The following is a 16,194-nucleotide window of genomic DNA, read 5'->3' as shown; positions in this document are numbered from 1 at the left end:
CAGCCAAGCAAAAAGCCCTAGGAAAAGTGACTGAGTGCTTTATGGCCAGGTTTAAGTAACATCCATGCAGTGTAGGCTCACACCAGGATAACAAATCTGAGGGGTATTTTGGCAGTCCAAAGACCCTTGGAGCTGAGTACCAGCCCTGTCTGTGGTGGCTCTATGCTGCCTTTTGTTCTGGACTATTCACCTACATTTCCCTGCACGGATATCAAGTCCAATATGGCTTGGCTTTTCCTCATGCAAGTGACTGAGCAACATGCAAATCTTACCTCTACCTGCCCAGCTCTCCACAAGCAGCCCCAGGAATCCTAATTTAACCATTACTATTGTGTAAAGTTAGGCTCATGGTGCACACCGTGTTGTTTAGCCACAGGTTTTCACAAGGCAGCCCCTGTGGGTTATGACTTTGTAGTTATGTGGCTTCATTTGGTGAAGTTAGATTCACAGGAGAGGCCCAGCATTGGCACAGGGGTTAGGATTTTTAATTGAGGCCATGGATTAGGGTAATATATCTGTGAGCCAGTCTGAAAGCTCCCCTACATCTATTGGAGGTGTTTGGGGTTGTGGCCTAGGCTCAGCAGCAAGTCCATCCAGTCCTCAGGCCCCACAAGGAAAATCAACTTATTCAGATTTTTAGCATTCGAAAACTAAAGCTGCCCCACAGGACTGGGTAGCTCTCATCCTCCCACGTACAATTTGACTAGATGTTGGCTTGAGAAATGTATCTTTGATCCACCCAGCAGATTCTCCAAAAATAGCGATTTCGACATCCAGGGCCTGGCTTCGGGCCTCCACCCCCTCTGCCCAAGGCAGACAAGATTCAGCTCATGACTGCAGTGAGCCCAGCCTGTAACAGGAATGTGGCAATGCTGAGGGTCCCGAACTTTCCCAAATTTGCAGCCCTTCTCTCTTCTCTCTATTTAAAAATCATCAGCTTAGGGAAAAAAAAAAAAAAAAAAAAAAAAAAAAAAACACCCATTGTCCACCCTGCATGTGGAGCCTCCATGCAGGGACCCTGCAGACCTTGAGGGGCTGCTCCACGGGGAGCCCCACACCCATTCCTTGTGGCTGTGGCAGCCGGCGTGTCCCTTAGGCACCTGACACTGCTTTATTCAAGGTGCCTCTCCTTCCTTCCTCCCTAACTGGCGTGAGTCAGAGGCAGGTTTTCATGCCGTGCATGCACAACCCCTCGCAGCCCCGCGCTCCAGCTGCTGGCGAGAAAGAGCTTTTTTTTGTTCTGCTGAGACTCCACCAATATGATGCCTTTACTCCCAGGAAAACAGAAGGCCTTCCTTGACACAGGCAACCCCGAAAGGGTTCGGATGCTGAAGCGAAGGTCCTAAAGACAGAAAGAAGGATTCACAAGGGCTGGACAGAAGCCATCGCGCCATTCCTGGCACTCGCCGGTCCACATGGGGCTCTGCCGCCCGTCAGGACAAAGAGTGCAGTTTCCACCAGCCCCACGTTCTGCTGACAAACGCATAATAAACTGACAGAGGGAGACGAAGCAGCATTTCAAAGCCCCACGTGCAGAGGAGGTAGAGCATAGCGGGAGTGGGGATGGACACTTTCTGCAGGTGTTCATCCAGTGTCCCCCCATTTGCATACATTTGCATACTGTCAAACAGTCGGCTGACAGACTCTCTGAGAAGGTCTGGACTGAACCCAAACCTGTCAGGGACTTTCTCCTTGCCAGTCAAGGTTGGCTTTGGTTGCAATTAGAGAGAGGAAAGAAATACTTCTGACATTGCGATAGAGGAAGCTGTGGACGGGGTGAGTTTAAACAGAAAATGCGTGTTTTCTTTAGGGGGTGGGGGGAAAAAAAAGCAAACACGAATTGCTGTGCAGGGCCTGGGGGAAAAACCTGGGGAAACACCCGAATTTGACCTCTTTGGTCTTGAGGGAGATCAATTTTTCCTACTCACTTGCTGGCCAGCACTCTGTGCGTTACCAGCTCATGAGAGTCACGGCAAAGGGGGAACCTTTGGGGATATAAAGCAGCAAATAACCAGAGATGGGCTTGGGATCGACCTCCCCACCCAGCCACGGCATCCCTGTATGGGGCTGTGGGCAGAAACCCCCCAGGGGTGCTCCGCAGCCCCTGCCATGGGGGCACCCCAGTGGAAGATGCTCCCGGTGCCGGGGGGAGAGGACAAGCAGGACCCGAGCGCTTAGCAACGTGGAACAATGGCAAGGCATGGAAATACCTCCCGGGCATTTGCAAAGGGGAGAAAAAAAAAAAAAAAAAGGATGGACAATGAGGATATGTTTTGGAAGCCCACACCCCTTTTACTTGTTGTTTTACATATTCTTCCCTAAAGCCATGAAAATTTAATACTTCATCTTTAAACAGTGATGGACACTAGAGTTTCATGAGGGACAGACAATAGGTTCTGTTTATTCACGGACAATAAAGAGCCTGTTTAACGCTGGACTGCAAGTGGCTGAGCCATCTGGCCCATATCTCCACAGTAAAACATTGTCCATGGCACAAAAAATGATTACATCCACAGGACAAACTAATGTGACCTCCAAATAAAGCCTTCCTCTGAAGCTATGATATCATACTGCACAGGGGACACCAGCACAATTGAATCTGGTCACCCAGAGCGCAAGTGAGATAGGACTATTTAAATCAAATTTTACAGGAGACTTTTTGTCCTCGGTGGCAAACCACCCAGATCCGACGACAGCATTGAAACATCTTTTTTTATTCACTCGTAAGGCAACAGTGCGGTTCTGTGTGGGGTTGGCAGTCCTCTGTAGCTCGCTCTGGGCCCAGGAAGTGCGCGCCCATTCGCAGCACCAGCACCTGCAAGCTTTTCTTCCAACAGCGTCTTACTGATGGAGCACCACCTGCACCAGCCCTTTTTTCCCCGATAGCGGGGGAACAAGCGGCTCTTTCTCCTCGGTGCCAGTTGGAAAGTCCAAGTCTGCCGCGGCCTCACAAATAGTTTCTGAGCTCTAACAAGGCGCTCTCAGCGCTGCGCTACCTGAATGGCTGCTTCATGGGGCAAAACAACAACCCCAGAAAAGGGCCCATCTCAATGGGGGAAATGTCACTCTCTCAAAGGAGGCAATTTATCTTTGCTGGTACAGTGCTCGTACTACTGTATCTTTTAAAGAAACCTCGGAAAAAGGGAATGATAGATCTAATTAAAGAGACTAATCCTTTTAAAGAGACAATGCGGCCCATGTGTGAATATTTACAGACTTTGTGGGAATGCTTCGTGGTAACCTGAATGATTAACACCAGCCTAACTCCCATTTTATTAAGCTGAATGTCTGCTTGCCTGGGAGGCGCTTTGATGGGCAGGCAGACTAAAGGATATCATTGTAGCGAGGCGTGCTAGCACGCATGCATCTCCCCTCCACGCTGCACAAGAGCTGAGCTTTATTCCCGTCATCAGGGCAGGATCAGATCCACAGGTTTATAGGCATTAAGAGGCAAGAATCGTAAGAGAGGAGAGAAACAGAGAGGGGAATTACTTCGCTGTAAAAACTTTGATAAATTTGGTATTTCCATAAGGGAAAGAGGGCATGGTGCTAGGGGTGAAATGGCTCTTCTTTAAAACAGTGAGAGCACCTGTCTGAAAAAAGCAGTCTCCTTCTGCAGATTAAGCAGGGTTTATTTTATTTATTTTTTTTTCCTCAGATAATTCATAGCATCAAAATTATAATTACAGTGACCAAAAAAAAAAAAAAAAAAAAAAAATCAGTAGCAAACTATCTTGACCACTTTTATCTTGGATGTTTGTAATCACATTTGGGACCAATTTAAACCTCTGTTTTCAACCCACCAGAAAACCTTTTGACCCACAATTTTTATCTTTTTTTCCTTAGGCATAAAATGCCTTTATATTATAGCATGCTTAGCTCGAACACCTGAATATCTGAACTTTATCTTTTCATATGAAAATACAGTTTGCAAGCCCAAATCCAGGTTAGATAAAAAAAAAAAATCGGTCCCCAACCTAGAGTGCTCAATGGCCAGGGCTGCTAATCCGCTGTGGAATTATAAACCTTGCACCCAAAGGATTAAACTTCCCCAACACAAATCATTAAACGTTGCCGCATTTTTGGCATGGTACTTCTGTTACCCACGTAGGTTTCCAGACCCGGGCCTCTCAGCCACACAACACCTGGCAGAAAAAAATCCTGCAAACTTCCTGGGGGCCAGTACAAGAACCCCGAAAAATCCTATTGTGAATATTTATCCTGTTAGGATATTCACATATCCTATATGTGAATATTTAACAAATATTCACATAAATCCCAAGCACACTAATTTTAAATACATATATCTGCATGCACAAAACCCACCAACATCGTCAGGTTGAAAGGAAGAGATTATTCGAGGCCAAGTGCTGAAAAAGACATTTGAATTTAAAAGACCCTTTGCTGAAGGCATAATTATCAGTAGGATACAGAAACTTTTTTTTTTTTTTTTTTTTTTTTTACATAAGAGGTAGATTGTTCTGCCAGAAAAAAAGACACCTTTTCCTTTTGGCGGCTCTTTACTTTCTTCTTCCTTTTCCTGTATTTAAGCAGAGATTTAAATACCTTGTTCCACCATCTCAAAGATTATCTGGTAGCAAAACTCCCTGGAGAAAGTGCATAGCTCCCCAATGACAACAATTTTATGTTTCTCTCAAACTTCTTTCATTTGAGCTCTTCCTTTTCTCTCTTCCTCTCTCTTGTTTTAATCCCTCTGAACAGCAACACTGGATTGATCCAAGCCCTGATTCTCCTCTCCTGTACATTACCCTAAATCTGCAGTAACTCCCCTTACCATGGTGGATTAACACTGAGATAACCAAAAGGGAAAATCAGCCGTGACTTTGCAGGGAAGTTCAATTCTGGCTTCAGACAATGGAATAAGAAAAAGGAAGAAAACAAATAAGAATGAAAAAGAAAAATAAATAAATGAAATGCCTTCTCCTTCCCCTGCTTTATTGCCACCAGCTTCCAGCTGCAGAAAGGGGGCAAAGCATGCAGTGGTTCTCAGCACGGGCGAAGATGTGTGCTGTGTGCTGATTTAGCCAGCTGCTGGCACACCATCTGCATGTGAACAAATGAAGCAGAGAAAGGGGGTAAAAATTTGTCTTTCCCATAAAATTTGCCTTTCTCGTAACCATAATGAGCAGGTGGGAAGAAGCTACCTCCTACCCCAACTGCAATTCCAGCTGTTTAGTGTTTGAGTAAAAGTAGTGGGATTCATCACACCTGGCTTCAGTTGTCCAAGGGTTGGGTGCCCCAAACACATTTCCCAGACAGGTGAGAGGAAGCTGGGGGAGAGAATTCCCTTGTGAAGATGTTCTCTGCTCTCCAGGGTTGCATGTCATTGTCCCAGGCTCTTCTGGAAAGGAAACAAGAGGGAGGCACCCAGCCCAGAGGGGGGAGCAATGGGGATTCATCTACTCCAAAACCTAGTCAGGTCACCTTGAGCTTGCCTTCCTCCCTAAAAAGGATTTCTGAGAAGTTGATGAGGTTGCCCAGATCTCTGAGAAAGTCTTTCTGATCACTGTAACAGAAATTCAAGTGAAAGCACACCTAAGTTGCTCCCAATTTTCTAGAAGTAACTCTCCAATGATTCTATGTTTCCTGCAGGTAAGGGGAAGATGAAAACAAAGATGATATTGAGGATTCTGGGGTCTGTTCCTGCTCCCCTGCAAAGTTCCTTTGCTAGAAATAATAAAGTCACGATATTGAAAGAAGGTGGCTGTAACTCAGACCAAAAAAAAATAATAATCCTATTGCAAAAGCTGTGCTAGGTCTGTGTGCATGAGGCGCTGTGCATTGGAAGCTGGAAGAAAAATTCTCTGTTACATGTGTGGGTCAGAGAAAGGAAAGTATTAAAAGAGAAGGACTTGAACCAAAATTACCAGTCTGCTTGCACTCAAGGTGCAAGGGAGTTTTCAGGTTCTCCAAGGGCTGCTCTTAGCATCTGCAGTGGCATGGACCCAGTCCCCGTCATTGGTCTTTTCTGGCTTTAGGAGGAGCTGAGACCAGGATCTCAGCTTTTTGCTACGGCATATCTGTGAATGGAATGGGTGTTGCAAAAATGTCCTTTTACCTGTGCTTTTTGGAAACGAATGTGCTGGTCAGGATTAGATTACACTGAATGTAATCTAATAAAATGTTCAATTTGCTGTTGTTGGACAATCTAGGAAATTCAGTTCAAATAAAGGTGGCTCAAGAAAACTTTAAAATAACATCTCCCTTTTTTGACTTGTGCTCAAAGCTTGCAGAAAACATTGCTATGTTGAAAACCTAGACTTTCCATGAGATGATCTGGAGCACCTAGATCCTGACACAGTTATGTCCTAGCTCACATCTGTCAGGCTTCGTGACCTAACCTGGTGGGTTGGCTTATGCCAGGAGGAATTTTTTAATAGCCAGTAAGCAACAGGATGCATTGTGCTTGTTTTTTAGTTCTCTACTGTCAGGGTGGTGAGGCACTGTCATAGGTTGCCCAGAGAAGCTGTGGGTGCCCCATCCCTGGAGGTGCTCAAGGCCAGGCTGGATGGGACTTTGGGCAGCCTGGTCTGGTGGGAGGTGTCCCTGCCCATGGCAGGAACTGGGTGGTCTTTAAGTTCCCTTCCAACCCAAACTATTCTGTGATAAAGCACAGGTACATAGGAAAGGTTTCCAGGTGTGCCAATTATAACCAGATTTAAGAGGCAAAAGCTGCAAGCTAGATTGCTGCAAGAAGGTAGAAAGGAAAGCTGAACCAGGGAGCATCCGCCTCCAAGCAGACAGCAGAAATAAGTGCTGCCTGTATGAGATGCCAGAACCAGCACTCCCTCTGAGCCTTCATGATAGGGGTAAAATCCTTCTGTGCTGCCTGAGAGAAGGAAAAGCAGCTGGAAAGGAAACAAAACCAGGAGCACCAGCCATTCCCAGCTCAGAGCAGACGCTCCTGCTTCACGGTCTGTCTTCCTCTCCAGAGGATTATGTGCTACAAAAGGTAAATGAATGCTGCTATAGGTTTTTCTGCTGTTTACATACAACCTAGCATGTTGGTTGCAGCTTGCCACCTGCATGTATTTCTCATTCACCTTCAGTACTTTTCTGCTCTTTTTTATTTGCTCCATGTCTCCCTTACATACAGCAGTTGCAACCACATACGGTAGTTGGATCAATGCAGTTAAATCACAGAGCTTCTGCACATGGCCTCTCATTCATTTGCCTGCACCACCGTGCTCACTGATATTCCAGAAAACTTGTAAGATGTTTGCCATTTCTGGAGAATTAGGGTAAAACCCCTAAAAAGTGTGCTGGGAGATATAGGAGCATGCATTTACAGCAGTGTTTTTTTAAAGCCATTTACTGGGCTGCATTCTGTGCCTTGTAAAATATTGCCTTTCAACAAAAAAAAAAAGACAAATTTCTGGTCTGATGGCAGACTTCAGATGTGGGACACCCCAACTTACCTGCAAGAAGTAATTTGTAGGGCCGAGTTTGGCAGCACCAGGGGGGCAGCACCGTCAGACTGTTCCCCTGGCTGGGCAAGGAGTGTCAGTCTAAGCAAATTCTCAGTAATATTCTAATAGTCGGATATAATGGTGACTTCCCCAAGCTCTTTGTGATGTGCTTCTTTCAGAAATATGCCCTTTTACACAGCAACCAGCTTATTTACTTCCATTTTTGTCAAATCCTCCCCGTCTTTAATTCTATTGCAGTTTTAAAATATAATAGACAAATATGTAAAGCTGCTGTTTCTTTCCCTGAAAGAACAGGCATTTTATTTACAGAGCTTACTATTTCTTTTAATATGTCACAGTAGATCCATATATAGCTCCTTCCCCACTAATTTCCCCTCAATAATTTCTGGTGGTTTCAGCCACCTCCACCAGAAAAATAATCCAACTTAAACTGATCCGAATCTAAAACAGCACTCCTTGCCTCTAGATATGTCCATTTAATATATCCAATACAAGCAGCCAACTGCTGTTCTCAAAAGACTATCTGACAGATTCTATTCACTTTCAAAGTAGCTCTCCATGGTTTGAATAATTATCTTTCATTTCCCCCTTTCTGACACTTTTCAATGATTTGTTGACATCTGAAGAGATATGTGCAATCTCACAAGAGGCAGCTGGACTTTCTACCCAAAAGATACAAATACAAAAAGGATTCCCATACAGAATTTGAAATAACTATGTTCTTTGCAAATGGAAGACTAAATCTGCATTTTAATGGGACATGTTTTTAAAAAGCGGAATTCATGAATAACCCTATGAGTTTTAACTTTTTCACTGCCAGTGACAAATCAGAACTACCCCCAGAACGAATTTCTACCTTCCCTTTGTCCAGTTTGCTTTCCTGACACTCGCTGCCGCCGTGGCCAGAGCTCTGCAGGAAAACCTTCCTTGCCCTCCTGCTGCAAAACCAAAGCAGCAGCTCTCGTGCCTGGTGCGTGGGTCTTTTCAAAGCTACCCAGGATTGGAAAACAAGCCCGTCACCCTGGCTCCTGTCTACAACAAAAATCACAAGAAGCCAACAAATAAAGAATCCACCCACAGAGTTATCCAAGCCCTGTTCCAGGTGGATACGGGCACTGCCCGAACCCAATAGAAATTATGGTTACATTGGCTGTGTGAAAAGAGTGCTCGTGCTTCTGTTTCACACACAGAAAACAGAGGCAAAAAGAGTGCAGGATTCAATGCCTCACCCAGGATCAGGTGGCAAGGCTGTATCAGAGCCAAAATTTTGTGTGAGACTGTGAACATCCATCCAGTGCTTTACCTGCAATAACTATTTTTCTAATCTGTGTTGTGACCTGTAAGAAAGGTGCTGGCAGTAAAGGGCTTTTTCCCTTCTTTCGTGATAGCGTACAGAGAAGACAGCATTAAGCAACAAGTTCTGTATTTCGATCTCTGAAGTGGGGTGTTTATTCTCTTTGACCCCCAATAGGGTGATGCCTTGGGGGTGAAATAGCACGAGGATGCACAAAAACATTTTCTTCGTGGCTTCTCTCTCTCAGCGATGCTGGTATCAGACAGGCCTCTGAGATGTGTGGGAGCAGCAGACAGGTTGCTCAGAGCATATGTAGTGGTTGCAGGGCCCAGTCCAGCCCTGCTTTGGGTTAATAAAGGTTCCCTTTGTGGCGGGGCTTTTACCTTGTGCATCGCGGGCAATGCCTGCAGAGAGAGGAGTGGAGGGGAACAGGGCGCAGGGGCTCGGCTAGAAGGCAAATGGTGAAAAAGAAGGGGACTGGAGGGAAAAGGGGAGGCAGAGGTGTGTCGGCAGGAGGACAGAGGGGCACGACAGTCCTCGGCGTGGGGCAGCGCCCCGGGAACCCCTCTGTTATCCAAGGGGATATCTGAGCCCCTGGGATGTGGAAACACACAAAGGACTGTGTGAGGGGAGAGAGCTGAGAGGCTTCAGCCCCCTCCATCGCGGGACAGTGCTTGACAAGGCACCAAACAACCGGGGACACGCATTTTCTACCCAAGAGGGCGCCTGCAGCACGGCTCCGGGTGTGTGAGGAGTTTGGAGGGACCGAAAGCGCCTCCCCGGGCAGCACCGGGGCCCGGCAGCGCCTCCGGCGCCTGGGGGAGCCTCGGGGGGAGCCGGGGGGCTCCGGGACGGCCTCGCCGGCGGCTCCCCGGGTCCCCCGAGCGGCAGCGCCGCTTGCTGGTCCCCTCCGGCCCGGTCCCGGGTCCCCTCGCTGCCCCCTGCCAAGGGCCCAGGCCCGGGCGGGCTGAGGGGGGAGCTGGTGGCGGTAATTGGGAGGAGAAATCAATGCCGCGCCCCGGAGGGATGGATAATGCGGAGGGGCTGCGTCGTTAATTGCCGGTGGCATTTCCAGTTGTAATACAGAGCTCCTGGAAATAAAGCCCGGCCGCGCTACTTTCATGTCTTAACAAATGCCAGGCGACTTACTGACAGGCGTTGAATTGTAGAGTGAGCTGAGCAAACAGAGCGGGGCGGCTTGGACCGCAGATGCCCTCCTCTGCTCCTAATTTTCTGCTTTCAGGGCCACCGACAGCACCCCAGCACCTGGCTGGGACCTGCCCCTCACCCGCTGGGTCTGCCATTTTCTTGCCCTCGCAGGTACCTACTTAAAAATAAATTGATTTTCCAGGTAATGACGCCAAGTCAGATAACTGCACTATTTGGCTATAGATGCCATACACCCTAAGTATTCATGTTTGGTCAATGTGCACTCTAAAAGCAGCGTGGTTAGCGCCACAAGCAGAAAGTGGCCCAGACCTAATCCTGCTGCACGAGCCCCAGAACAACTCAATTTGCTCCCTGCAGGTGTTACTTGCCTGACATTGCAAAGAGCTCTTAGAAGGTGTAGAAGAATGTGCTTTGACATCTGCCCACACCAGTTTTGTGGATGCTTCCAGCTCCCTGTAATCAAGTACAGGTATTTTAGGCTTTGGCTGTCCTGTCTTAGGCTGTGGTTGTGGCCTCAGCTCTCAGGGCTAAGCCCAGAACAACCAATTTGTACAGGTGGTGCAAACCAGAAGGATATAGCTGCATGCTCAGCCTACCTTTCATTTCCAGTACTTTTTAGCCTAAACGTCCTATGGAGAGGGGGTATCGTAACCAGGCTTTGTCAGCCCACATGGCCTTTGGAGCCATTGACCAACTTCTGCTTTATGTGACACTGGAAATACTCATGCACACCACATTTTTGCAAGATTTGTCAAAATAAGAAGCAGGCAACAGTCTCAACAGAGAACTTCCTGCTGAGTTGAGGGAGGAAAAACCCATCCCTCTGCCAATGCCAGTAGGTGCCAGCCAGGCAGCTCTTCCCAAACCCTGCCACATCCATGTCCAAAGGGAATGGGGCGCACATGGGTGGCCATACCCACCTGTCATTAGCAAGGACTACTCATTTTCCTCCCCAGATCCCTCAGCCCACAGCAATTTAGAAGGAACAAATTGGATTCTGGCTTCCTCTTCAAAAACTTTTTTTTTTTTTTTAAAAAGAAAAAAAAAAAAAGCATAAGCACATAGGGGAAAAAGGGTCATTTAGCCTCTGCAAAGGGAAGCTTGACTAAAGAAAAAAGGATTTTGGCAAGAAAAGGCCAGCTATAGGGACAGGGTAAAAGTCATGTATTACCTTTTCAAATTCTCTGTCAAACCTGTAAGGTTTTTAAGAGTATAAGCATCTCTCAGAAGAACTTGATGGAAGAAATGTAATATATCAACTCAATATCCATCCTTCAGTTTTTACTACCCTAGAGTTAGGCATAGTTCTTGCCATGACGAGACAGGAGTCTAAAGAGTGTAAAAGCTTTCATTGTGCCTAATTTTACCTCTGTCTATGCCTCATTATTGAGTGGTAGCTCGTTTTGTGCAAACAGTTGCTGGTTTCCAGAAAAACAAGAGGACCTGTGGTGTCTGCATCGAACATATTCCTCAGAGAACCAGAAATCTCCAGTGGAGAAAGAGGTGGGTTCTTGTTAAGCGCTGGAAATAGGCTGAAATGTAAATGTGTATTCCTTTCTGCAACGTGCCTAATTGCCCATAAATGTCATTAAGTCGAGAAATGTTTTCCACCAAATTAACTTTGACTCGTGATGTCTAATTAGCTGGAGATGCTGAAAGATAACAACTGATCAGTCACTGTTTAAGAAAACATACTTAATGGTTGACTTTTTTGTTAGCAGCCATGTTGAACCAGGTATTGTAGCTGTCAAAACGGAGCATTATCAGAGCAATTAAGGACAATACCTCGGTGCAGCCCAAGATAATTTGACAGCTCTTTCACAGGCAAGAAGTGCAGTTGAACCTAAACTTTCTGTGAATTGGTTTTCCCGTTGCATGGAAGAAGCTTTTTTTTTTTTTTTTTTTAAGAGTGTATGTATGAGCTATGTGTAAGCATCTTACATGTACCTCTCTTTGCCCACTCACCTACAATCAAGATCTCCAAAAGCAAAGGCTTTACCATCAGTTTTCCCAAGGTGGCATTCAATTCTCCAAAGGAAAGAATGCAATGTGAAAGGGATGGTTAAATCCTAATCTTTTACTACTTAGATCTGTATTTGTGTACAACATTTTGTCTCTCACAGAATGCAGATGACTTTTTCCACATGGAAAGCCAGTGCCCAATGCGTATATGGGGAGATGGCCCTGAAGATGGAAAAGCTGATTTCTTGGTGCCTTGCCTAGAAAGTATTTCTGTAAGATTAAAGTACAAAGTGGAAAATCTGCATCTGAGTCCTCACAAGGAAAAAAAAAAAATAATGTCACACTCTCAGAATTGCCTTCCTCTTAGATGTAATCTGTCATAAATGCTTCTGGATTTCCTTTTGCTGTGTTTACTTCACACTGCCCTCTCGCACAGCTTTTTATTCTAATTCTTCATGACAATACATTAGCCCTCCCATCCACTGTTTTTCTCTTTATGCCAAATAGCTTTCAAGCATTCTGACTTCTTATTCAGAACTGATGTAAATCAGCAAAGATCCACTACAAACAATATATCTATAATAACTTATGCACACTGAGCACCTGCTTCTTAAAACCCACCTCTATTCTTTAGAATCTACAAGACTGTTACCCTTAAAATCCCATGAAGTATTATCCAGTAGGAGATTTTAACACTGATTTCTGCCACTGTTTTTTAGCCCATCATACTGACTAAGCACACTTCTCCCCTTCCTTCTCCTTTTCTAAAGCATGCTGTGACGCATCCAGGTGCAAATGTCTCTACAGTAGAAATAATAATTTCAGTTCCCCTTCAAAAAGTGTTTTTAACCAAACCCCTGCTTTTTTCTTAAATTGTGTGTGGCCTTGTTCTGTTTAATACTCTATCTAGCAGAGTGCATTGGAGGAAGAATAGAAATAAAATCTATGAGAGTGGAGTGAGGAATGGGTTAATAATTTCCACAGTTAGGTTATAAATTAGAATTATATTTCTTCTAGCCTGGGAGGTTATTTTAATCTCAACACTATGAACATTTCTCATGGCCCATTGCACATATGCCACCCACTAAGGACATTGAATCTGTGTTGCAAAGAAGATGCTGACCTCCAGAAAAGGTTCCGTAGTTCAAGCTTAGGATGTCAGAAAAGAAACAGATCCTATCCAACAGAGGCAGGGGTACGGCTTCCGACTATTCTTGTTTTATCCCCCTTGGTTGTACTGTAGGATATTAAGGGCCCTAAGAATTACAAAGTGATCTATGGGGCGTAGGCACTCTTCTGTATGCACAAACGGACAGTGTGCAGCTAAACCCTTGCAGGGGTGATTTGCAAACCCTGAAATGCTTGGGATGAAATTAAGCACACACATAAACAATTCAGTATCTGGTACGGCATGTTACAGTGTGTTACACTGCAATCATCTGCTCTCTATTGCCCACTTTGAGAGGACTCCACCTTATGGGTGGGCCGACAGAACAGGTAGCTCCCATACCACATACAAATGTCTGGTAACTTTTCCATGGGGAAGTTTTCCCTTTCAGAGTCCATCTCTCTGCTTTGTAGGCTCCTCAAAAGCAGCGCTCAACAATGCCTGTATTTGAGTCTTTTCCTACAGTTATTTTACTAAGTTTATACTGAAACAAAACACTCCCTTTGGTCTTCAAAGATGAAAGGTAAAATGGGACACATCGATTGAGAAGTACCTTTTTTTTTTCCTGAAGATTGGGCAAAGTCATTACTTTGTATTGGGATTACCCATAACTCAGGGAGTCTTGAACTAGGTTTGTATTTCAAAATTGTTTTCTATCTTTTCATTTTCCAGGGGAAAAAAAAAGAAAAAGTTTCTGATGATCTTTACATAAAGGATCCTACAGGTAGATTGAAAATGACACACCTTTTTTGTCCTCAAAATATAGGAAGTGTTTAAAAGTATTTCACTCTCTTTCATTTCCTCATAATAAGTAATAATTTACAAGAGCTGCATACTTGTACGTCATTTAATGCTCATGGGATCTGCAGGTGTTCAGCATTTTGTTTCAACTGGGCACACATTCACATACAGACATGACCAAGCATCTTCCCCCATACAGAAGTGGGTCCGGTGCAGCAGAAGGCAGCAGCTGTCTGAAACCCACAGAAACAGCAAACACTGCTTTGGGGTAGGAAGCAAAAAATTTCACCCTATCAGTCTGGTCCCCCCTCCCCAATTTTCAAGGGCAAGCTGCTTACTTTAAAGCCCATCCAGGACACTGACGTTAATGTCCCTACGAAGCCTTCACACAACCAAAAGTGTTTAAGGGCTTTTTGAGCCAAAGGTATTCCAGAGAGCAGAATCCCCTAAAGTCATGAGGAAAAACTTATTTATATATCTTGTTATGACATCAAGCATAGGAGGGCATTTTTCCTTTTTAACTTGCTTCAGTGAGACAGCATAAGGAGAGTTCATGTTTCTTCAAGCCTAATGATGCTATGTCATTGCAGTTAGAGAAACAGGTACAACCCCCTATGTACTGCAATATTGTCAAGAGCCTCAGAAGGACTACAGGGACATCCACAGTCTGGATTGTGCTTCACCTCATTACTTGGAGGTGCAGAGCATGCAGAGGTTTGGGGGGGTGGCTCAACACTGATCCAAGTGCTTTGCAGTGCCCAAACCAGCACAAAGCATGGGCTCCATCCATAGACAGTTACTTTATCCCTGCCACTTCTCTTACCAATTTTCTTAATTTAGGAATAGAATTTTAAAGATCAGGCTTGGGTGAGGGGTATAAACAGGTGTTTCATTTCTGTCATAGTAGTTAAGAAACTGTTGTGTTTTTTTGTTTTGTTTTGTTTTGTTTTGTTTGTTTGTTTGTTTTCCTTCTAAATGTAAACTGCCATTGAAATAAATTTATAGTAATTGACCAGCATCAATTCACAAGGACCTACGTTGCATATTATGTGCTGTACTATGCTGGGACTTCTTCTGGCACGCTGAATCTGTAATGTCTGTGTGTTCTCAGTTTCATGCACGTGCATATTACTGAGACACTCTGAAAACAAGTCACTACACACTGTCCATGTCAAGTCACCACCAGGGAAACAGGGTTTTCTGTGGAAAACAGGAGTTTAGCAGAATTTTAGGTATTGTATACGACACACTCAAAAATATTCACAGCTGTTGATCCCTTTTCAAACCACTATAAAATGAACAGGGGGAGGCAGTATTTGGAGGCTAGGATTAGAAGTGGCTTCATGTTCACATCAACAGGGAGTTTTAGTCCAAAGAAAAATGTTGCCTTATGACCTGCTAAAAACAAAATTACTTGATGGGGTTATCTGTGATTATATCTTCTAAAGTGCTGCTTAACACAGAAAGACAAGGAGTAGTATGTTGTGCCATCTAAAATGGCCAGGGGTTTAAGTAGTGTGTCCCAAACAGCTTTTAGATTGTTTTAAAATGATTTACTTTGATATGATCTAATTTTATACAATTGATATTGTTTTATACAATTTATACAATTGATATTATTTTATACAATTTGATATGATTTAATTTTATACAATGATTTAGTCATTGCCCAGCTCTCACGAAAGAGCAGGATAGTGAGGAAGAAAAGAAAAGACTGGAGATTTAAAGATGGGGAAATTAGATTTTTCCCAGTTCCCCAGCAAGTAGTGGCCTCACTTGCTGGCTTTCAGCGTGCAGCCTTAAACCTATGCCTTAATCCACGTGCGGTGAGATAGAAAGGATTATCTGCCCGCCGATGATACCTGTTGACCGGTTTCTCTCCCTCTCAGTTTCAAATCCTCTGTTGCTGTCAGCGACACATGCTTTCCTGCTCGTCTGGGGTGGCCCAGCCTCATTAGCAAAGGATTTTGTGCATGTTAGTTAATTGAGCCCCGTTCCCGCCACCTGCCACTCGCGAGCCTCATCTGCGCACTAACTGCCTCTAATTGTCATCATACGGCCGGCGCGCCGCGACAACTTGAGAACAGACCCGGAGCAGCACGCACCGGCCCGGGCTCGGCAATAACCCGGGGAGCAGCGGCGCGGCGAGTGGAACAATTTACCAGGGGACCAGATGTTTGGAGAGGAAAGGCACCTTGCGCTAACATCAGGTGCTAAAGCTGCGGTGTTTATTATCATGTCAGGTGCTGAGCCCGGCCGCATCTCGCAGGCGAGACGGCTTGATAAATGGATTCGCGCTGGCCTTCCCGCCACCTTATTGACAACGGAGGTATAAACGGGGGGAGCAAGTACAATCATTTAAACATATGTGAAGTTTTGCAGCTCATTAATCTACAGAGTAAATCCCA

At 45.0% G+C, this 16,194-nt stretch overlaps 1 long non-coding RNA gene across 1 annotated transcript; it reads left to right on the top strand.

Moving 5' to 3' along the window:
- Nucleotides 1–6,306: 6,306 nt before the first annotated feature.
- On the top strand, nucleotides 6,307–12,179 carry LOC137850191 (uncharacterized). Its single transcript, XR_011092343.1, has 3 exons — nucleotides 6,307–6,973; nucleotides 11,331–11,418; nucleotides 12,039–12,179. It is a non-coding gene; the product is annotated as an uncharacterized lncRNA (long non-coding RNA).
- The last annotated feature ends 4,015 nt before the right edge of the window (nucleotides 12,180–16,194 follow it).

The sequence above is a fragment of the Anas acuta genome, chromosome 1, assembly GCF_963932015.1.
Source record: "Anas acuta chromosome 1, bAnaAcu1.1, whole genome shotgun sequence".
NCBI classification, from domain to species: Eukaryota; Metazoa; Chordata; class Aves; order Anseriformes; family Anatidae; genus Anas; species Anas acuta.
This window is presented reverse-complemented; position numbering and strand designations above follow the sequence as displayed.